Genomic DNA, 22,840 nt, shown 5'->3' on the forward strand with positions numbered 1-22,840 from the left:
GGAGGATTAGCTCCATTCAATCCCTTATATCAAAAATCGTTAAGCCTGTGGCAGAGGACTTGAGTCGGGCCTGTGGCAGAGGTCTGTTCCTCCTAGTGATTTGCAAGTGGCGCTCCGGGTGCCAGGCCTGTGACAACCGCCTGTCCGGGAGCACTTTACCCACTCTAGCTGGAGTGGCGACGAGCTGAGCTAAATTATTGCCGAGAGCAGGCTTGCTCTCTTTCATATCCAAGGCCTGAGACTAAAGTTCTCTCTATGCTCATCAACCTTCCTCTATTGTATGCCGTGTTGATGTTGGCCATGTTGGGCCTTGGAATAAAGCATTGAAAACTTAATTGATGTCTGCACACTCGCTCTGTACCTACACTCACAAGTGTCACCCCCTAGACCGAATAAGAGGGTAACTTAATACGCCGATCCCAAACTATCCAGCGGCTCCTTCGGGGGTGAGCGCTACAGTACCATAAGGGGTTTTAATACTGTACGAGTGGAAGGGACTCGGGGAGCGATAAATGTCTGTGGGTTAGGGGTGCAAATTACTTGTCTTGCCTTGGGTGCCGACAACCTACACTACAAAAATTATTTTACTGTTAGGGGCCCCCACAACTTGGGAAATGTTATCAAGGGGTCACGGCACTAGGAGGTTGAGAACCACTGCTCTATAGTGTGTACTTGTCCCAATTAGGAGCACAAAGGCTGGCCATAGAAGACCAGAATTTCTTTCCTGCACCCATTGTGTTCTCCGGGGGGAGGGGGGGGGGATGAAGGGGTGAGGGAAGCCCTTCATGTCATATTTCATGTCTGAGGTTTTCAGCAACTTTAAGTATCAGCCTGGAGCTCCGCTCTGATATCATAAAGCCGCCAAAGGGTCGCAAATACTAAAAAAATATATATTTCATGCATACCTTCCAACCTACTGAGATTTAATTCCGAGAAGTGTTTCTACTGTAGCGCTACCCCCGCAGGAGCTGCTGTTTGATTCAGGATCGGCTTTCTAGGTTACCTTCTTGACTTGGTCTAGGGGTGACTTCTGGGAGTGTGGGAGAAAAGCTAATGTCCGGACACAAATTCAGTTTCAAAGCTTTATTCCAAGGCCCAAACTGGCCAACATCAACAGGGCACACGACAGGAAAAAGGCTGATGAGCGTAGAGGAACTTTAGTATCAGGCCTTTGGATGTTAGGAGAGAGCAAGCTTGCTCTCAGCAATGATGCAGATCAATTCGTCGCCACCCAATCAGGGTGGGTAAAGTGCCCCCGGACAGGGCCGGACTGGGAGTAAAAACCAGCCCTGGAAAACATTTCATACCAGCCCCATAGCATTATTATACCATCCCAACATCATAACGTCATTATTTTCTTGTTCATATAAGAGAAAACCATACATTTTAAAGAAACATTTAAAGAGCGTATTATATAAAGATAAGACAGATATGAAAGCACATAGGGCTAGGGAGATTATATATATATATATATATATATATATATATATATATATATATATATATATATATTTATTACACAGTGGAACCTCAGATTACGAGCATAATCCGTTCCAGGAGAATGCTCGTAATCCAAAGTGCTCACATATCAAAGTGAGTTTCCCCATTGAAGTTAATGGAAACGAAAATAATTTGTTCCGCATTGACTTCAATTGCATGCAATACCGCATGTGGCCAGAGGTGGGGGGCGCCGGAGAGCATCGGAGACACTCGGAAATGTCACTTGCCATCCGTCCCCTGCCACCAGATTTAGTGTGTCACTTGCCACCCATCCCGTCACCAGATTCAGCGTGTCACTTGTCACTTGGACTGGGTGACAGCAGGGGGACTGGGCGACAGCAAGGGGACTGGGCGACAGCAAGGGGACTGGGCGACAGCAAGGGGACTGGGTTACAGAGGACTGGGAGACTGGGTGACAGGAGACTGGGTGACAGGAGACTGGGTGACAGAGAGCTGGGTGACAGAGAGCTGGATGACAGAGAGCTGGGTGACAGAGAGCTGGGTGACAGGGGACTGGGTGACAGAGAGCTGGGTGACAGAGAGCTGGGTGACAGGAGACTGGGTGACAGGAGACTGGGTGACAGAGAGCTGGGTGACAGGAGACTGGGTGACAGAGAGCTGGGTGACAGAGAGCTGGGTGACAGAGAGCTGGGTGTCAGGAGACTGGGTGACAGGAGACTGGGTGACAGGAGACTGGGTGACAGAGAGCTGGGTGACAGAGAGCTGGGTGACAGGAGACTGGGTGACAGGAGACTGGGTGACAGAGAGCTGGGTGACAGAGAGCTGGGTGACAGAGAGCTGGGTGTCAGGAGACTGGGTGACAGGAGACTGGGTGACAGGAGACTGGGTGACAGAGAGCTGGGTGACAGAGAGCTGGGTGACAGAGAGCTGGGTGACAGGAGACTGGGTGACAGGAGACTGGGTGACAGAGAGCTGGGTGACAGGAGACTGGGTGACAGAGAGCTGGGTGACAGGAGACTGGGTGACAGAGAGCTGGGTGACAGGAGACTGGGTGACAGAGAGCTGGGTGACAGGAGACTGGGTGACAGAGAGCTGGGTGACAAGGACTGGGTGACAGAGGCTGGGTGACAGAGAGCTGGGTGACAGGGACCTGGGTGACAGGGACCTGGGTGACAGAGAGCTGGGTGACAGGGACCTGGGTGACAGGGACCTGGGTGACAGAGAGCTGGGTGACAGAGAGCTGGGTGACAGAGAGCTGGGTGACAGGAGACTGGGTGACAGAGAGCTGGGTGACAGGGAGCTGGGTGATAGGGACTGGGTGATAGAGAGCTGGGTGACAGAGAGCTGGGTGACTGGGAGCTGGGTGACAGGGACTGGGTGACAGAGAGCTGGGTGACAGAGAGCTGGGTGACAGGAGACTGGGTGACAGAGAGCTGGGTGACAGAGAGCTGGGTGACAGAGAGCTAGGTGACAGAGAGCTGGGTGACAGGGACTGGGTGACAGAGAGCTGGGTGACAGAGAGCTGGGTGGCAGGGACTGGGTAGAGAGAGAGCTAGGTGACAGAGAGCTGGGTGACAGGGACTGGGTAGAGAGAGAGCTAGGTGACAGAGAGCTGGGTGACAGAGAGCTGGGTGACAGAGAGCTGGGTGACAGAGAGCTGGGTGACAGGGACTGGGTGACAGAGAGCTGGGTGACAGGGACTGGGTGACAGAGAGCTGGGTGACAGGGACTGGGTGACAGAGAGCTGGGTGACAGAGAGCTGGGTGACAGAGACTGGGTGACAGAGAGCTGGGTGACAGAGAGCTGGGTGACAGAGAGCTGGGTGACAAGGACTGGGTGACAGGGACTGGGTGACAGAGAGCTGGGTGACAGGGACTGGGTGACAGAGAGCTGGGTGACAGGGACTGGGTGACAGAGAGCTGGGTGACAGAGAGCTGGGTGACAGAGACTGGGTGACAGAGAGCTGGGTGACAGAGAGCTGGGTGACAGAGAGCTGGGTGACAAGGACTGGGTGACAGGGACTGGGTGACAGAGAGCTGGGTGACAGGAGACTGGGTGACAGAGAGCTGGGTGACAGAGACCTGGGTGACAAGGACTGGGTGACAGGGACTGGGTGACAGAGAGCTGGGTGACAGAGAGCTGGGTGACAGAGAGCTGGTGAAAGAGAGCTGGGTGACAAGGACTGGGTGACAGGGACCTGGGTGACAGGGACTGGGTGACAGAGAGCTGGGTGACAGAGAGCTGGGTGACAGAGAGCTGGGTGACAGAGAGCTGGGTGACAAGGACTGGGTGACAGGGACTGGGTGACAGAGAGCTGGGTGACAGGAGACTGGGTGACAGAGAGCTGGGTGACAGAGACCTGGGTGACAAGGACTGGGTGACAGGGACTGGGTGACAGAGAGCTGGGTGACAGAGAGCTGGGTGAAAGAGAGCTGGGTGACAAGGACTGGGTGACAGGGACCTGGGTGACAGAGAGCTGGGTGACAGAGAGCTGGGTGACAGAGAGCTGGGTGAAAGAGAGCTTGGTGACAAGGACTGGGTGACAGGGACTGGGTGACAGAGAGCTGGGTGACAGGGACTGGGTGACAGAGAGCTGGGTGACAGGGACCTGGGTGACAGAGAGCTGGGTGACAAGGACTGGGTGACAGAGAGCTGGGTGACAGAGAGCTGGGTGACAAGGACTGGGTGACAGAGAGCTGGGTGACAGGGACTGGGTGACAGAGAGCTGGGTGACAGGGACTGGGTGACAGAGAGCTGGGTGACAAGGACTGGGTGACAGAGAGCTGGGTGACAGGGACCTGGGTGACAGAGAGCTGGGTGACAAGGACTGGGTGACAGAGAGCTGGGTGACAGAGAGCTGGGTGACAGAGAGCTGGGTGACAGGGACTGGGTGACAGAGAGCTGGGTGACAGGGACCTGGGTGACAAGGACTGGGTGACAAGGACTGGGTGACAGAGAGCTGGGTGACAGGGACCTGGGTGACAGGGACCTGGGTGACAGAGAGCTGGGTGACAGGGACTGGGTAGAGAGAGACTATACAGTCCAGATTACAATTTGCAGGGGCAGAAAAGGTGACAGAGAAAGGGGGGTGCACCATGCAACCCCCCTCTCTCTGTGTCACCTTTGCTGCCCCTGCAAATTGTAATCTGGACTGTATAATCGCTCTCACCATTGCATGGAATCCCCCCCTCTGCACCTACCTTTTCTTCCTTCTGCTCCAAGGCTGGCCGGCGCCATACACTTCTTCTCCTCTGCGGTTCTGCCTTCACACGTGGCTCTGCAGGAGAAACATAGTGGGCGGTGCTGGCGCCGCACGGGACGATGGGACGTTCGGTTCTCCTGCTCGGCTCCTCCCCTCCCTCAAACACATGATCGCTCCAGTCCAGTGTGCACACTTCACACAGCGCGGGAAGGAAAGTGCAGCGGCGAGATGGCGGCCGCAACCCGCCGGCGACCGGCCCGCCGCTGCTCTTTATTAAATAATGTAATAGACATGACACTGGACTGGAGTGAATGCAGCATAGGGCAGGCATGCGTATAATTGTAAAGTGCGGCCGCGGCCCACAGCCACAGGCACAGCTGGTTAATTTGACTGTCAGCAGGCGGCCTACCGGGAATTTTCCCGCTATCCCGGTAGGCCAGTCCGGCCCTGCCCCCGGACAGGCAGTTATCTCAGGCCTGGCAACCGGAGCGTCACTTGCAAAAAATCACTGGGAGGATACAGGCCTCTGCCACAGGCCTGCTTCAGGGCCTCTGCCACAGGCTGGACAATTTAGGATTTAGAAAAGTCAGTTTGAGTAGATCCTCTCAGTTAGTTCAATCAATGTCACCCACTGACAGCTTGAGCATACCTGTCATACGGTGCAGTGGCTGGATCCCCGGTGGCTCGTCTAGGCCTTCCGGACAACCTCTGGTTCTAGGTTCTCCCGAGCCGATTTCCACCGCACAGCTCCTAGCTTGGGATCCTTTCAGCAACAGTTTGGGACCCAGCAAGCCGCTGGGGCCCCTCTCTAATTAAGGTGCATGATGCATGACCTCGGCATGGCAGGACGCGGTGGCGGGGCCCATGGATGCGCGTACCCTGAAGGTGGGTACCGCACCTGGAACTCGGGCAAGAACAACCCGCCAAAAGTGGCCACCACAGATATATCCCCCCTCCCAGCATGCCCAATGAGGGAAAAAAAACCCTGATTGGCTGCTGAAAGGAGGTGGATCCCCCAGAGCCCCTCTAGCGCCAACTGCCGCCCAGGGGTGTCAACGCACCCCTGGCGCGCAGACTGACCTACAGGACAGACTCTGGAATTGGCACCAGCCTAAATGCTACACTACATTTTAGAAGCTATCTCTTTGGTTCCTTTTTTTTTATCCCCCTACCATGGCTCACGACCCCGTCCTTTCCTCTGCTCTCATGAATTCTACATATCTCCCTGAATGCTTAAACTCGCTCCAGGTTTTTCATATACTTTCAAAACGTTATTTTCCTTCTTCTCCACTGAACCTAAGATATTCCATATTGAAAATCTCATCTACATTTCTACACCAACTTCCCATCCTAGGCCTTTCCTTCTCTTGCCATTGTCGGGGTATTAAGCTTCTATGCCCATCTAGGGTCAATACATACATTTCTGACTGAGCTAAAGCTAAAGACGAAAGAAAGTAAAATAAAATAAAAAACTGAAGATGACTCCCCAACAGCCCAAAGACTAGAAACTGCATGCACCAGAAGACAAGATAGAGGACACTCTAGCAGTCTGGCAAATTCCAGCAATGATCAGAGAGGGCTAGATTCAGATAGAAGCGTCTATCTTTATGCCCGGCGTAACGTATCTCAGATATACGTTAGGGCGCAAGTTCTGTATTCAGAAAGAACTTGCGCCCTTAGCTACGGCGGCGTAACGTATCTGTGTCGGCGTAAGCCCGCATAATTCAAATGTGGATGATGGTTTTATGTATATTAACTGTGACCCCGCGTAATTTACGTTTTTTACAACGGCACATGCGCCGTTCGTGAAAAAATCCCAATGCGCATGCTCGAAAATCCTCCGCAAAACGTCATTGCTTTCGACGTGAACGTAAATTACGTACATCCCTATTCACGAACGACTTACGCAAACGACGTAAAATTTTCAAAACTCGACGCGGGAACGGCGGCCATACATAACATAGGATACGCCTCATATAGCAGGGGTAACTATACGCCGAAAAAAGCCTAACGTAAACGACGTAAAAAAATGCGCCGGCCGGACGTACGTTTCTGAATTGGTGTAGTTAGCTCATTTGCATATTCCTCGCTTAACTATATGGAAGCGCCACCTAGCGGCCAGCGTAAATATGCAGCCTAATATACGACGGTGTAAAATACTTACGCCGGTCGTATCTTAGGGAAATCTATGCGTAACTGATTCTATGAATCAGGCGCATAGATACGACCGGCCGGACTCAGAGATACGCTGGCGTATCTCCTCTCTGAATCTAGCCCAGAATGTCTATTTTTTTGGACCATGCAACTTATGCCGCGTACACACGATCATTTTTCGGGTTTTTTTATGTCATTCAAAACGATCGTGTGTGGGCTTCAGACCATTTTTCGGGTTCTGAAAAAGGGGCAATTTTTTTTTCAAACATGCTCTATTTTTTCACGATGTTTTAAACGTTGTCGTTTTTCGGATCGTAACGACGTGAAAAATCTGTGCATGCTCAGAAGCAAGTTATGAGACGGGAGCGCTCGTTCTGGTAAAACTACCGTTCATAATGGAGTAAGCACATTCATCACGCTGTAACAGACAGAAAAGCGTGAATCGTCTTTTACGAACACAAAATCAGCTAAGGCAGCCCCAAGGGTGGCGCCATCCGAATGAAACTTCCCCTTTATAGTGCCATCATACGTGCTGTACGTCACCGCGCTTTGCTAGAGCATTTTTTTTTTCACGATCGTATGTGGGCAACGTCTTTTTAAAGATCCGGTTAAAAAAAACGTTGTTTTTTCTAGAGCCTGAAAAACTATGTTTTTTACAACCCGAAAAATGACCGAGTGTACGCGGCATCAGAGTTGGCAGAATCTTAAAGTGGGGGTTCACCAAAAAAAAAATTTTTAACATTACATTCAGCCGAGTTGTCATAATGACAATCGGCTGTTTTTTTTTTAAATGTTATCCCCGTACATACCGTATTTTCACCGCCGCTTCCGGGTATGTCTTCTGTGGGACTAGGCGTTCCTAATTGATTGACAGGCTTCCGACCGTCGCATACAGCGCGTCACGAGTTGCCGAAAGAAGCCGAACGTCGGTGCGGCTCTATACGGCGCCTGCGCACCGACGTTCGGCATCTTGTGACGCGCAGTATGCGACGGTTGGAAGCCTGTCAATCAATTAGGAACGCCCAGTCCCGCAGAAGACATACCCGGAAGCGGTGGTGAAAATACGGTATGTACGGGGATAAAATTTAAAAAAACAGCCGATTGTCATTATGACAACTCGGCTGAATGTAATGTTAAAAATGTATTTTTTTGGGTGAACCTCCGCTTTAAGCTGGCAGCACAGTTTCACCAACACAGTATAGGCATGAATTTCGAATGCAGAGTTCAGCTTTACTCCTGGGGCTGGTTAAACATCCAATCATTTGTTCCAGGTGTGAGGAAGAGCTACGATGTTTTCAGGCCTGTTTATTTGGCAAGTACCGAGCTGCTCTGGTTTAAGTCCGCTTCTGTTCCTGAGCTCACTGTCCTACTTTGGGATATTTAAGGTGAACAATCAGAACCACATTGATGCCTGCTCGAGCCCAGCTTTGATCTATTAAGCAAATCAGCGACAAATCGGCTGCAGACCAGGTCTGGATTCAAACCAGGTCAGGGGGGAGGCGTTGAAATGGCGTTTCTCACATCTTTAATCAAAATAAAGATATTAATTCCTACTGACTCGCGGCCAATCCTTACAGTGTATACTGACAGACTTGGCCTAACTTAAACTGCAGACGTTTCGGAACATCATGGGCACTGTACATATCGCTTTGATACTTTTCCAAATTGTAGGAAATATATCCAAGTTTTTTTAGGGGGAATTACAGAAAGGAGCAGCCTGTATGTATTTACATGATATGTCACTTTTACTGGCTACAGGAGCCTCTCTGCAAGCCTAAATGCCTTTCATGCTCATTGGTAATGTAAATCAGAAATGAGATGTTATGATGAGTTTTATACTAATGATAGTATAAATATTATAGGTAAGAAGGCATTTAGCTGCACTGGTTTAGGCTAAGTTTTTTATTCATGGTATAGCTTAAAAAGGGTTCTATAGACCTTAAAGGGAAGGTGGCAACTGCTACCACACATTTCTCTTATCTCATACTCAGTGGAGGCTGGTGCTCAAAATTTTTGGGGGGGCGCAAACAAAAATAAATAAATTGCAGCCTCACTGTGCCCATCAAATGCAGCCACTGTGCCATCAATTGTCACCACTATGCCATGCCATCAAACGCAGCCACTGTGCCATTAATTGTTAGCACTGTGCCATGCCATCAAACGCAGCCACTGTGCCATCAATTGTCACCACTGTGCCATGCCATCAAACGCAGCCACTGTGCCATCAATTCGCACCACTGTGCCATGCCATTAAATGCAGCCACTGTGCCATGCCATCAAACGCAGCCACTGTGCCATCAATTGTCACCACTGTGCCATGCCATCAAACGCAGCCACTGTGCCATCAATTCGCACCACTGTGCCATGCCATTAAACACAGCCACTGTGCCATGCCATCAAACGCAGCCACTGTGCCATCAATTGTCACCACTGTGCCATGCCATCAAACGCAGCCACTGTGCCATCAATTCGCACCACTGTGCCATGCCATTAAATGCAGCCACTGTGCCATGCCATCAAACGCAGCCACTGTGCCATCAATTGTCACCACTGTGCCATGCCATTAAACACAGCCACTGTGCCATGCCATCAAACGCAGCCACTGTGCCATCAATTGTCACCACTGTGCCATGCCATCAAACGCAGCCACTGTGCCATCAATTCGCACCACTGTGCCATGCCATTAAATGCAGCCACTGTGCCATGCCATCAAACGCAGCCACTGTGCCATCAATTGTCACCACTGTGCCATGCCATCAAACGCAGCCACTGTGCCATGCCATCAAACACAGCCACTGTGCCATCAATTGTCACCACTGTGCCCTTTAATGGTCACCACTGTGCCCTTTAATTGTCACCGCTGTGCCCTTTAATTGTCGCAGCTGTGCCCTTTAATTGTCCCCACCGTGCCCTTTAATTGTCCCCACTGTGCCTATTGTCGCCACTGTGCCCATTGATGTCGCCGCTGTGCCCTGTATAGTGCCCCTTCCCCCCCCCCCGCCTGGCACTTACCTTTACTGGAGTCAGCCATCCACGTCCCTCGATGTCTTCTACCGCCCTCGATGACTGACAGGCGTCTCAGCCAATCAGGTTACCGGTAGCCAGAATAGGCCAACCTGATTGGCTGAGACGCCTGTCAGTCTTATACAAGGAGCGCATCCCTAGTGCGTTCCTTGTATAAGCTTCCGGGACCCGAGGGCTGTACTCGGAAAAGCCTATCAGAGCCATTGGCTCTGATAGGCACTTCCGTACAGCCAACCAGCTGCCGTTATTCAGATGGCCGGACATGAGCGCCGACCATCTGAATAGAACAGCGGCAGCGGCGATAATAACATAGATTCGTGCAATGCATCTATGTTATTAGACTCAGTGGCGGTGAGAGCCAGAGGGGGCGGCGCTCCAGCACCCTCTATGGACGAACCGCCACTGCTCATACTTACTGTATTTATCGGCGTATAACACGCACAGGCATATAACACGCACCCTAACTTTAAGAGGGACGTTTCAGGCTTTTCAACTTTCCACAGCCCCCTGCCTATAACACACAGGCACAGTTTACCCTCTATTTTCAGGGTAAAAAAGTGAGTGTTATACGCCAATAAATACAGTACTTTCCACCATTTCACCGTTTTACACAGGGTTCATCACCCTTCAGTAATCAAACACTAACACTAATCCATTGCATTTCACATTCAGTTACAGATGGTATAGGAGTCCTTTCACACATTCCACCATTGATCCTTTGGTGAAGATCACATATTCAGTTCACACCAGTTTCTCGCTTCCCTGTTATGCCGCATGTTGTGCCGCCTCAGCTCCCATGTCGGACAATGTCTCTGGCCGCCTACATGCCCCCTGCCGTGTCCTTGCCATCACCTGACTTGTAAGTATGGGTGGTTGGTCCATGCATATTTCTCTCCTTCTCCCCTTTCCTTTACATAAGATTGACTTATTGTTTGGTATAATATTCTTGTTTTATAGACATCTATTTTACATCAGCTCCTGATGAGTGGCAAGACAGCAACGAAACGTGTTGAGCTTCAGATGCCACAATTATATTGAATCATGTCGTTTTGTATCACATTATGTTTTTACTGTTTTACCCTTGAACAATTCCTCCTATGAGCAATATGTCAATATATGAATTAACTAATTATGATGGATGATGTAATATGTACCACGGTGTCCCATGTATTTTACTGTACATTATTTAATAACTTTATAATATCAGACACATTTAGCTCATTTCTGCTTCCAAATCCGCATGCTTCATTCAAAGTCCTAAACCTCTCTTTTTTTTTCTGTTTTGGTAGCAACTTCTAGGCCAACCAGAAAGGTGCAGAGGGTCTTTAAAAAGTGCTATCTAATGGTCAGGTAACCCAATATTACCAAACTGGTAGGCTGCATCACCAAGTAGTTCATTTTACGTAAGAGATTTCATCAGCAAACTCTGTTAATAGCCATGGTAGATGGGTGGAGATGAAAAACCTGATGAGGATAGCTCTTTTTTTTCAATGACTGTGTATACAGTATGTATATTGGGAAAGGAGCACTCAGCAAGCCAGTTAGGCAAGGGAAGGGCACAGTTTGCTCCTGAGATCTATTTCTAGACAATTATGCCACAACTGAGGTTGGTATTCATATATGTAGCACTACCCTTGACTGGTGCTGCTAAATTTAACTGGTTCTTCCCCAAACGGCACAAGTACCACCAGCCACCCAAGTAACAGTCTATCCATTGTGGCACATGACAGTCTAGGGGTTGTCTTTTTTTTGTATATTTTTGCTGACAGAACGGGTAACAGGAGAGAGATTAGGTTAGAAACGGTCAGCGATAGAGTAAACTGAGGCCCCACAGCTGAAGATCATGAGGTAAGTTCTTGGGCATCTGGTTACACCATGCCAAAGCGCAACATCTGTATCCAGTGCAATGTCCAGCAGTCAGGGATCAACTTAAAGTCACTACTCACAAGTTCCCAGACCAACTGCCTCTTTCCATCTTCCTTGGGACACAACACAGTAAGATGGCACCTCTCAGGACTGAATCTCCTGTGGTGTATTTTTGCAGTCAGCTCTGAGAAACATCTATTTGAGCCTTGGGTCCTAGCACATCTGAAGCCTCCTTGAGCAGATGTCCAATCCATAGGCTGCATGGCAGCAGCAGCCCCTGCATCTCTGGAACCCTCCAGGGAAGAAGGAGCCCTGCTTTTCGGTGTCTAAGACTATTTATCACAATACAGCCCTCTTCTGGAAACTTCCCTTTCCAGAGATTGGTCAGAACCTCATAAATATTCAGGCTGGGTGATTTGAATCTCCTGCCCTATGTTCTGGAAGCTTCTTCCAGAGGCAGGGGGAAGCAGCAATCGAGCTCCCAGCCTGTGAGACAATGAACAGGCCAAACCAAACAACCACTGCTCCTTTGATGGCAAAGGAACCCAAAAGCTAAATTTGCCTAGCCACCTGTGAGGTGCTACATAGAGAAGGCACCTGTATTCAAAAGCCTTGGGAAAGACAGAGCACCTGGCTCTATGGAGAAATACTGTGTGGCAGTGACTTTTAACAATAACTGTTTTTGGGGGATGTGAATTCAAGTCCTACTAACAGAAAGGCACTTGATGTGTAGTCAGATCTTAATTTGTTAACATATATTTTTAAGTGTGGTATTTTTTACTTTTTGTTATAATAAATATCCCCCAAAAATATATAAAAACAAATTTCTTTCTCAGTTTAGGCCGATATATAAATTGTTCTACACGACGCACTAAGCGTATATTGATTGGTTATAGTGTCTTCAAAATAGGGGATGGTTTTATGGCATTTTTGTTATTATTATTTTTTTACTAGTAATGGCGGCGATCTGCGATTTTTATTGGGACTGCGACATTATGGCGGACACATCGGACACTATTTTGTGACCATTGTCAGTTATACAGCGAGCAGTGCGATAAAAATGCACTGATTACTGTGTAAATGACACTGGCAGGGAAGGGGTTAAACACTAGGAGGCGATCAAGGGGTTAAGTGTGTCCTAGGGAGTGATTCTAACTGTAGGGGGGATGGGCTGCCTAGAACATGATAGAGATCACTGCTTCCAATGACAGGGAGCAGTAGATCTCTGTCATGTTGCTAGGCAGGACAGGGCAGGACACGGGCACCGGGCAGGCATCGAGTCCAGGGGAACCGGGGGCACGCTCACAGAGCATGCGGCAAGTGCGCGCCCGATGGACGGCAAATTCAAAGCAGTGTACAGGTACGGTGCTTTGTGCAGCTGTGCCATTCTGCTGACGTATATCAGCGTTAGCCGGTCGGCAAGTTGTTATTAAAGGAGTTTTTTTGCTGAAATTACTGTTTACAGGAAATAGTTAACTGATTCCTTTTAAAAATGATTAAAAATAGATACAAATCAATCATATAATGTACCTACAGTTTTAGTTTTTTTTGCATTTATGTTTACAAATATTTAATACAGGGTATTCCTCTATGATTGATAAATTAAACATCAGTAGGGATTTTCTAAAAAGAGACTACAGCAAAAGCTGTTTGGTTTCAGACTGTCTCTCTATAACTGAAACTCCATATACTGGTCTGAAAATAGTAGTCAGGAAAGGGGAGGGGAGTAAAGTCTCATTCATTTGTGTAAAAACGTTTAAAAAAAAGTAAAATCTTTTATCTATTTATTTTTTTATTCTAAACAAAATAAATAAATAAATACATTATATTAATAAAACAATATACAGTCTATTTAAGACTTAGATAATATTGAAATTTACATTTTGCATGTAGCTCTCTTACAACATGACTTTAATTCTGTATATTTATGGCTTTATATTTATACAAGGTGAGCACATAGTAAAAGGTTCACTGGTTTTAGGTGAAATCTAAAATCTTCCAGTATGGCAATTGCAAATTGTGGAGGCTTTGTATTTGAGTATTCCTCGGAGCCTGTCTTGTCTGTCTCTTGACCTGTTCTGTAGAACAGACCCTGTTGTACCCACAAAGCAAGTCCACCTGTCATCTCAAACTATGTCAGCAAACCTGCCGTGTAGTTACTAATACATCCAAACAATTGTAATGTCTTACACTACATCCTGTCTTGTCCAATTGCCTTCCTCTCTCGTTCCCCCTTTCATATCCTCTCTACTCTTTTCATATAAGGAAATAACTGTATTATTTTTTTGCTTTGATCAAAATTTGCCATGTGTTTTGCTTCAAGTGTATCCAAAGAGGGGGGGGTCAGGGGTCACCAAACTACCGTTACTCTCCGTGGATTCCATTACAATTATTGGTGGTACTGAGGACAAGGCGTATCGGAGAAGAGCACGCTCAGAGACAGTGAGAGTAAACAGGGCACAGAAAAAATATAAAATATTCAGCATTATGTTAAAAAACAAGCAGACCCTGGTTTGATCAGCTAAATTGTGCAAGGTTTCTGTTTTTTATCTCTTTTAACTGAGAGTGAATAAACGTTCTATTACAACGTTTCCTACCTGGGCTACATTTGCTGTGGTCAGACCGAGTTTGGGTTGTGATCTCCCACCTGTGGTTCCTGAGACATAGGCCCGGATTTAGATAGGAGTTACGACGGCGTATCTCCGGTGTTGCGGGGTCGTATCTATGCGACTGATTCATAGAATCAGTTACGCATAGATTTCCCTAAGATCCGAGTAAGTCTCTTACACCGTCGTATCTTAGGCTGCATATTTACGCTGGCCGCTAGGTGGCGCTTCCATAGATTTACGCGAGGAATATGCAAATTAGGTAGATACGGCGATTCAGAAACGTACGTCCGCCCGGCGCTTTTTTTTACATCATTTACGTTAGGCTTTTTCTGGCGTAAAGTTACCCCTGCTATATGAGGCGTATCCTATGTTAAGTATGGACGTCGGGCCAGCGTCAAATTTTCCGTCGATTACGTCGTTGGCGTAAGTCGTTCGCGAATAGGGCTGTGCGTAATTTATGTTCACTTCAAAAGCATTGGCGATTTGCGGTGTAATTTGGAGCATGCGCACTGGATTCCTTCACGGACGGCGCATGCGGCGTTCGTAAAAAACTTCAAATACGTGGGGTCACAATTAATTTAAATAAAACACGCCCACATCATCCAAATTTGAATTCCGCGGGCTTACGCTGGACCAAATACGTTACGCCGTCTTAACTTAGGGCGCAAGTTCTTTCTGAATACGGAACTTGCGCCCTAATTTACGGCGGCGTAACGTATCTGAGATACGTTACGCCCGCCGATAGATACACTTTTGTATCTGAATCCGGGCCCTACACTATATTACCAAAAGTATTGGGATGCCTGCCTTTACACGCACATGAACTTTAACTACTTGCCGACTAGCCACCGTCATTTTACGGCGGCAGGTCGGCTCCCCTGCGCGAGAGCCCGTAGCTATACTTCGGCTCCCGCGCAGGCCACTAGGGCCCCCCCGACTCCCGTGCATGTGCCCGGCGGGCGCGATCGCCGCCGGGCACACGTGATCGCTCGTTACAGAGCGGGGACCGGGAGCTGTGTGTGTAAACACACAGCCCCCGGTCCTGTCAGGGGGGGAAATGGGGGGGAAATGCTGATCCTCTGTTCATACAATGTATGAACGGAAGATCAGTGATTTCCCCTAGTGAGGCCACCCCCCCTACAGTTAGAACACACCCAGGGAACATACTTAACCCCTTCCCCGCTCCCTAGTGTTAACCCCTTCACTGCCAGTGGTATTTTTATAGTAATCCAATGCATTTTTATAGCACTGATCGCTATAAAAAATGCCAATGGTCCCAAAAATGTGTCAAAAGTGTCCGAAGTGTCCGCCATAATGTCGCAGTACCGAAAAAAAATCGCTGATCGCCGCCATTACTAGGAAAAAAAAAAATATGAATAAAAATGCCATAAAAATACCCCCTATTTTGTAAACGATATAACGTTTGCGCAAACCAATCAATAAACGCTTATTGTGATTTTTTTATGAAAAATATGTAGAAGAATACGTATCGGCCTAAACTGAGGAAAAACAATGTTTTTTTATATATTTTTGGGGGATATTTATTATAGCAAAAAGTAAAAAATATTCATTGTTTTTTAAAATTGTCGCTCTATTTTTGTTTATAGCACAAAAACTAAAAACCGCAGAGGTGATCAAATACCACCAAAAGAAATCTCTATTTGTGGGGGGAAAAGGACGCCAATTTTGTTTGGGAGCCATGTCGCACGACCGCGCAATTGTCAGTTAAAGCAACGCAGTGCCGAATCGCAAAAAGTGCTCTGGTCTTTGACCAGCAATATGGTCCGGGGGTTAAGTGGTTAATGGCATCCCTAGGTGCCTGATTTTATACACCTGTGGCCATGTAGGTGATTGGAACACCTCACACCTGCATCCAATGATTTGGAGGGGTGTCCCATTCAGTGTTGCCAACCTACCAGATTGAAATTTACTGTCTCGACACCCGGAATTTACTGGCGCAGTCACGTTTTTACTGGCATTTCATAAAAGTTACTAAATTACCTTTTTAGGTGCAAATTTCAGTATTTAGGCTACAAACAAGTACGCTGGGCAAATAGCAATGTGATTTTAGATATTAAGGTAAAAAAACATATTTTTGTTATTTTCGATATAATAAGGGCAAATTATTTAGTCACATCACCCCTGCCTCCACCCCCCTCTGCCAACACCCCCTGCCTTCACCCCCCTCTCTGCTGTGCCACATTCTCCCCCTGCCTCCAATCTAACCCAGGCCCCCTGCCTCCATCCCCCTCTGCGGTGCCACCAACAACCCCTGTCTCCATTTCCCACCCTCTGCGGTGCCAACAACACCTCCTGCCTCCAATCACTCCCTGCCACTTACACCCCCTGCCTCCAATTTCCCCCTGCCTCCATTGCCCACTGCCTCCATCCCCCCCTGCGGTGCCACCGCAGCCACCATCACCCCCTGCCTCAAATCTCCATGCGCAGTTCCAAGCCGACCCGATCTCGGCTATTTTTACTGGCACATTCCCACAACCACGGACATTTACGAACAGGGGAAAAAAGTGCCTATTTTTACGAACTGTCCGTAAAAATACACGGTTGGCAACACTGGTCCCATTACTTTTTTTTAGTTGTGACATGCTCTTTCCATTTTCGTATGATGGATTGAACAGTGCTCTGTGAGATGTTCAAAGCTTGGGATTTTTTTTTATAATTTAACCCTGCTTTAAACTTTTCCACAACGTTATCCCTGACCTGTCTGGTGTGTTCCTTGGTCTTCTTGATGCTGTTTGTTTACTAAGATTCTCTAACAAACCTCTGAGGGCTTCACAGAACAGCTGTATTTATACTGAGATTAACGCGACACTAAAGAAAAAAAAATAACAAACATGTTATATCTACCTCCACTGTGTGGCACGTTTTGCACACAGTGGCCCCGATCCACGTCTTCTGGGGTCCCTCGGCGGCTGTCATGGCTCCCCCTCCGCAAGAGCTTTCCACCTTCGTGCGATCGAGCTTGCATGGTGGAAAGTTCTTGCGGGCGCACTCCCGTGATACAGCGACGGGCATAGCCTGCCGACTGTATCACTCGGCCCCGCCCCCCGGTGTGCCGCGTCATCGGATGTGATTGACAGCAGCGCCAACCAATGGCTGCGCTGCTATCAATCAGTCCAACCTAGGCAATCAACGGCCAGGCTGGGTACCGAAGAGAATGACGGGGACGAGCGTGGGACTTTCGAGGGTAGATGTAAGCAAAACAGAGGCTGGGGGGGGGGGGGGGGGCTCTGCTGTCGTATGTTTTTCCACCTTAATGCATAGGATGCATTAAGGTGAAAAAACATTTACCTTTACAACCCCTTTAAATTACACACAGGTGGACACTACAGGCATACCCCCTTTTAGGTACACTCACTTTACATACACTCGCGAGTAAGGACATACCTGCAAGTGTATGTAAAGTGCCTTACAAGTACTGTACGGACATTTTGCAGCCGCAGTAGAAGGAGCTGAAGCTCCGAGAGCATACCCCACCCTGTTCCAGTGTGCCCCTGACACCCCCACTACAGCCCCTGAGACCTCAACTACAGCTCTCGACACCCCCACTACAGTCCCTGACCCCCCACTACACCCTAGAAGTGAAAAAGGGTATTGTTTCACTTTAAGTACATTTTCGTTTTACATACATGCTCTGGTCCCGTTGTGTACTTAAAAGTGGGGTATGCCTGTATTTACTAATTAGGTGACTTCTGAAGGCAATTGGTTCCACTAGACTTTAGTTAGGGGTATCCGAGTAAATGGGGCTGAATATAAATGTACCCCCCACACTTTTCACATCTTTATTTGTAAAAAAAATTGAAAACCATTTATCATTTTCCCTCCACTTCACAATTATTTGCCACTTTGTGTTCTATTACATAAAATCACAATAAAATACATTTAACCACTTCCATACCGGGCCTATTTTGGCACTTCTCTCCTACATGCATAAATCATATTTTTTTTGTTAGAAAATTACTCAGAACCCTCAAACACTATATATGTTTTTTTAGCAGACACCCTAGGGAATAAAATGCCGGCCATTGCAACTTTTTATCTCGCACAGTATTTGCGCCTTTTTTTGGGGAAAAAAATACGTTTTGTGAATTAAAAAATAACAAAACAGTAAAGTTTGCCCAATTTTTTTGTATAATGTGAAATATGAAGTTAAGCCGAGTAAATAGATACCTAACATGTCACGCTTTAAAATTGCGCACACTGATGGAATGGCGCCAAATGTCAGTACTTAAAAATCTCCATAGGCGTTGCTTATTTTTTTTTTACGAGTTACAAATTTAGAGTTACAGAGTAGGTCTCGTGCTAGAATTGTTGCTGGCTCTCTAACGCACGCGGCGATACCTCACATGTGTGGTTTCAACGGCGTTTACATATGTGGACGGGACTTACATGTGTGTTCGCTTCTGAGCGCGAGCTACCGGGGATAGGGGCGTTTAAATTTTTTTTTTTATTATTATTATTTTATTTTTTATTTTACTCAATTTCTTTTATTTTTACACTTTTTTTGACATTTTTTTTTTATATCACTTTTATTCCTATTACAAGGAATGTAAACATCCCTTGTAATAGGAATGGTTTGTGACAGGTACTCTTTATGGAGAAATGTGGGGTCAATAAGACCCCACATCTCTCCTCCAGGCTGGAAAGCATTAGATCGTGAAAAAAAATTCACCGATCTAATGCTTTCAGCCGCAATGTTTACATTCCAGGACCCGGGCGTGACGTCATAACATCGCACCCGTGCCTCCGACGATCATAGAGATGACTGGTGATCATCTGGTCACCAGTCTACTCTATGGTTTCCATCGGACGCCGGCGGATCGTTTCTCCGGGTCTCCGATGGCAAAGGAGAGCCCGGAGAAGCACCGGATGGCGGCGGGAGGGGGGGCGTCCCCTCCCGCCGCCTATAAGAACGATCAAGCGGCGGAACCGCCGCTATGATCGTTCTTATGGTGCAGGGATTCGCCTGCTGAAGAGATGGATATCTGAATGATGCCTGTGGCTGCAGGCATCTTTCAGATATACCCACTGAAAGTCCAGGACGTCATATGACGTCCTTGGGCTGGAAGTGGTTACGTTTTTGGTTGTAACATGACGCAATGTGGAAAATTTCAAGGGGTATGAATACTTTTTCAAGGTACTGTACAATCAAATTCATTAATTGGATGTTGGCACTAGCCCAAAACTTTCAACACACCCTTTGACTCTGGTCAGCAGCCTCATGGCAACTAATAAAGTGTGGGAGCTGGATAAACCAGCCCCTAATTATGTAAAAGATGCGGTACGTTAGCTCTCCTGTACTGAAATAGCTTACTTAACTGCACACTGTGAGCTTCTAACAGTGTGCATTGAAAGTTTCAGAAAGTCTAATTTCCTTACTGGAGAATATCCAGCATCATTTATCGCTTTCCTCCCAAGCCTTACTGTTCCTGGTCCAGCCCTTTCATTAATTGGCTTTCCGTTCTTTCAATCACGGATGGTCAGCAAGCATCTTCTGTGGGTGTTACCTGGGATGCGCTGCATGCAGATGCAGCCTACTTAGGAACACTCATTCTTCCAGGCTGACTTTCACCCATCAGGGAATTTTGATATTTGCATAACTCCTCCCAAGAGCCCACCCACTGCTTGCATCTGGATAGAGTGCTCTCTAGAGGAGGAAGGCTGCTGTAATTTTTTTAAAGAAGCAATGTACAGCACTCCACTGGTCCCACCCACAAGCCTAGATCTGCGGTCAATGCATAGGAAAAAAACAGTGGCCGCTAGGGGTTCTTCTTTGGGGGGAGGGGGTTGGCAAACAAACGACCCCCCCTCCACAGACGGTCTGGGCTGGCACCAGGGGCGGACTGACCATTCAGGCACTCGGGCACTGCCCGAGGGCCCCAAGCCACTAGGGGGCCCCATCAGGGTTGCCAGCCTCAGTAAAACCAGGGACAGTATGTAAAAATTTGTTTTTTTACATCTATCCCTGAAATGTCCCTTACTGACATCCTTTTCGTCTAAAAATCCCAAGATTATAGCTGCCCCGCCTCTCCAGTACCTTTTGAGTGTGTGTATGTATACTGTGTGTGTATACTGTATGTGTGTGTATACTGTGTGGCCCCATAATCTATTGCCTGGGTGCCCCATAATCTCCTATTGCCCGGGGGCCCCATAATCTCCTATTGCCCGGGGGCCCCATAATCTCCTATTGCCTGAAGGCCCCATAATCTCCTATTGCCCGGGGGCCCCATAATCTCCTATTGCCCGGGGGCCCCATAATCTCCTATTGCCCGGGGGCCCCATAATCTCCTATTGCCCGGGGGCCCCATAATCTCCTATTGTCTGAAGGCCCCATAATCTCCTATTGCCTGGGGGCCCCATAATCTCCTATTGCCCGGGGGCCCCATAATCTCCTATTGCCTGAAGGCCCCATAATCTCCTATTGCCTGGGGGCCCCATAATCTCCTATTGCCTGAAGGCCCCATAATCTCCTATTGCCTGGGGCCCCATAATCTCCTATTGCCCGGGGGCCCCATAATCTCCTATTGTCTGAAGGCCCCATAATCTCCTATTGCCTGGGGCCCCATAATCTCCTATTGCCCGGGGGCCCCATAATCTCCTATTGACTGAAGGCTCCATAATCTCCTATTGCCTGGGGCCCCATAATCTCCTATTGCCCGGGGGCCCCATAATCTCCTATTGCCCGGGGGCCCCATAATCTCCTATTGCCTGAAGGCCCCATAATCTCCTATTGCCTGGGGGCCCTATAATCTCCTATTGCCTGAAGGCCCCATAATCTCCTATTGCCCGGGGGCCCCATAATCTCCTATTGCCTGAAGGCCCCATAATCTCCTATTGCCCGGGGGCCCCATAATCTCCTATTGCCTGAAGGCCCCATAATCTCCTATTGCCCGGGGGCTCCATGAGTTGTCAGTCCGCCCCTGGCTGGCACTTATCCGCTTGTGTGGCGGGCTGTGGTGTCCTCTCCTGGAGTGTGGGCAGCATCGGCTCCAGTGTCCGCTTCTCCAGCCTCCTCAGCCATGTGTCTTCCGCCAAAGTGCTAGGCATCCAATAGAATCGCCTGATGCTTTGGCCAATTGGAAAGACCTGCCTCCTGATTGGTGAGGGGGAACTTTAGTGGGATAAAAGCTAAAACGAATCTGCTATGGTCACACAACTGGGTGGGCTTGGAGCGCAATGCTCTGCACTCCAAGCTCAACCTTTTTTGAAGCCTATTAGAGTAGGGTGACCAGACATCCCCAGTTTCAAGGAACAGTCCCCTGATTGAGGACACTGTCCCCAGACCAAGTCTGTCCCTGGTTTTGTCCCCAGATTGGAATTAATAGGGGGCATGGGCAATTTCAAAGACAATCAGTGCAGAATAAAAAAAAAAAATTTGAATTACATCCCCACCCCGCTCCGCCGTGTCTATACTAGCATAGGGGGTTGTATTTTTCCCATTATCTGTGCCCCTTTCTGATGATCATGTGCTAGCCGGAGCGGAGGGAATATTTCTTCAGTTTTGGGCGCATGCCCATTTAGCTTCACTCGCATGTTCTTCTGCCTTGGCTCAAATCCTGGCCAGCCACCTGCCTATCTCCTTGCCTTCCCTGGCGGAGTGATCTTCCTCCGCTCCTCATCCAGTAGTAGCCGTGGCCCGAAGAGTAAGACTTGAGAGGCTGTGAGGCGACAGGCAGAGAGTCACTGATTGATGTCATTACTAGTAAAGAAAAAATATGTCCCCGGATTTCATTAAAAAAATCTGGTCACCTTATATTAGAGCCTCTGGCTCTGATCAGGTTCTTCAAAGAACACCATTAGAATCCACGGTCCGGCGCCACTGATATGTAGATCAGGGGGCCAGACACATGGATAGGCAGGGCCGGATTTGTTCTCACTGCCGCCCCAAGGCCAGGTTCCGCAAGGGGCGGACGGACGGCAGCACACATGTTACAAGTGATTTCAGCGACATCACCGCAATCACTTTTTCTAGTCCTGCTAGAAAGCAACTTACCGCCCTTAACTGTGTGTTCCAGCCGTCGGGGGACTGCATGCCGCTGCCGCCCCTTGGTGTCCTGCCGCCCCGAGGCCTGGCCTCGGTGGCCTTGTGGGAAATCCGGGCCTGTGGATAGGGGAGGCGGTGCCCGTGTGCCCTCTATGGACGGGCCGCCACTGGGAAAAACAGAGACCCAGTGATGACGTCATGATTTCATTAGCATGTTGATGATGGGGAGAGAAGAAACCAGTGAAGGCAAATAGAAACAGATTAAACTTCAGCTTTAAGTAAAGATTCTTGTGCGTTTCCATGTTGGGAAGGGGAGGGTGAAGAGTTTGTGTGTGTGCTTTGCGGAACCATTCTATGATAAAATGCATCCCCCCATTCTTATCTGAGAAGGTTGGGAGGTATGTCTTGCCCCAATATGTTCTGTACAAATTCTGCATAATAAATTCATAGCAGGAGATCTGAGCAGCACACGATTCTTCCTGATTAGACAATACTTTTTCAAGATTACTTTTTCTAACCAGG

Source organism: Rana temporaria, chromosome 2 (genome assembly GCF_905171775.1).
Source record: "Rana temporaria chromosome 2, aRanTem1.1, whole genome shotgun sequence".
NCBI classification, from domain to species: domain Eukaryota; kingdom Metazoa; phylum Chordata; class Amphibia; order Anura; family Ranidae; genus Rana; species Rana temporaria.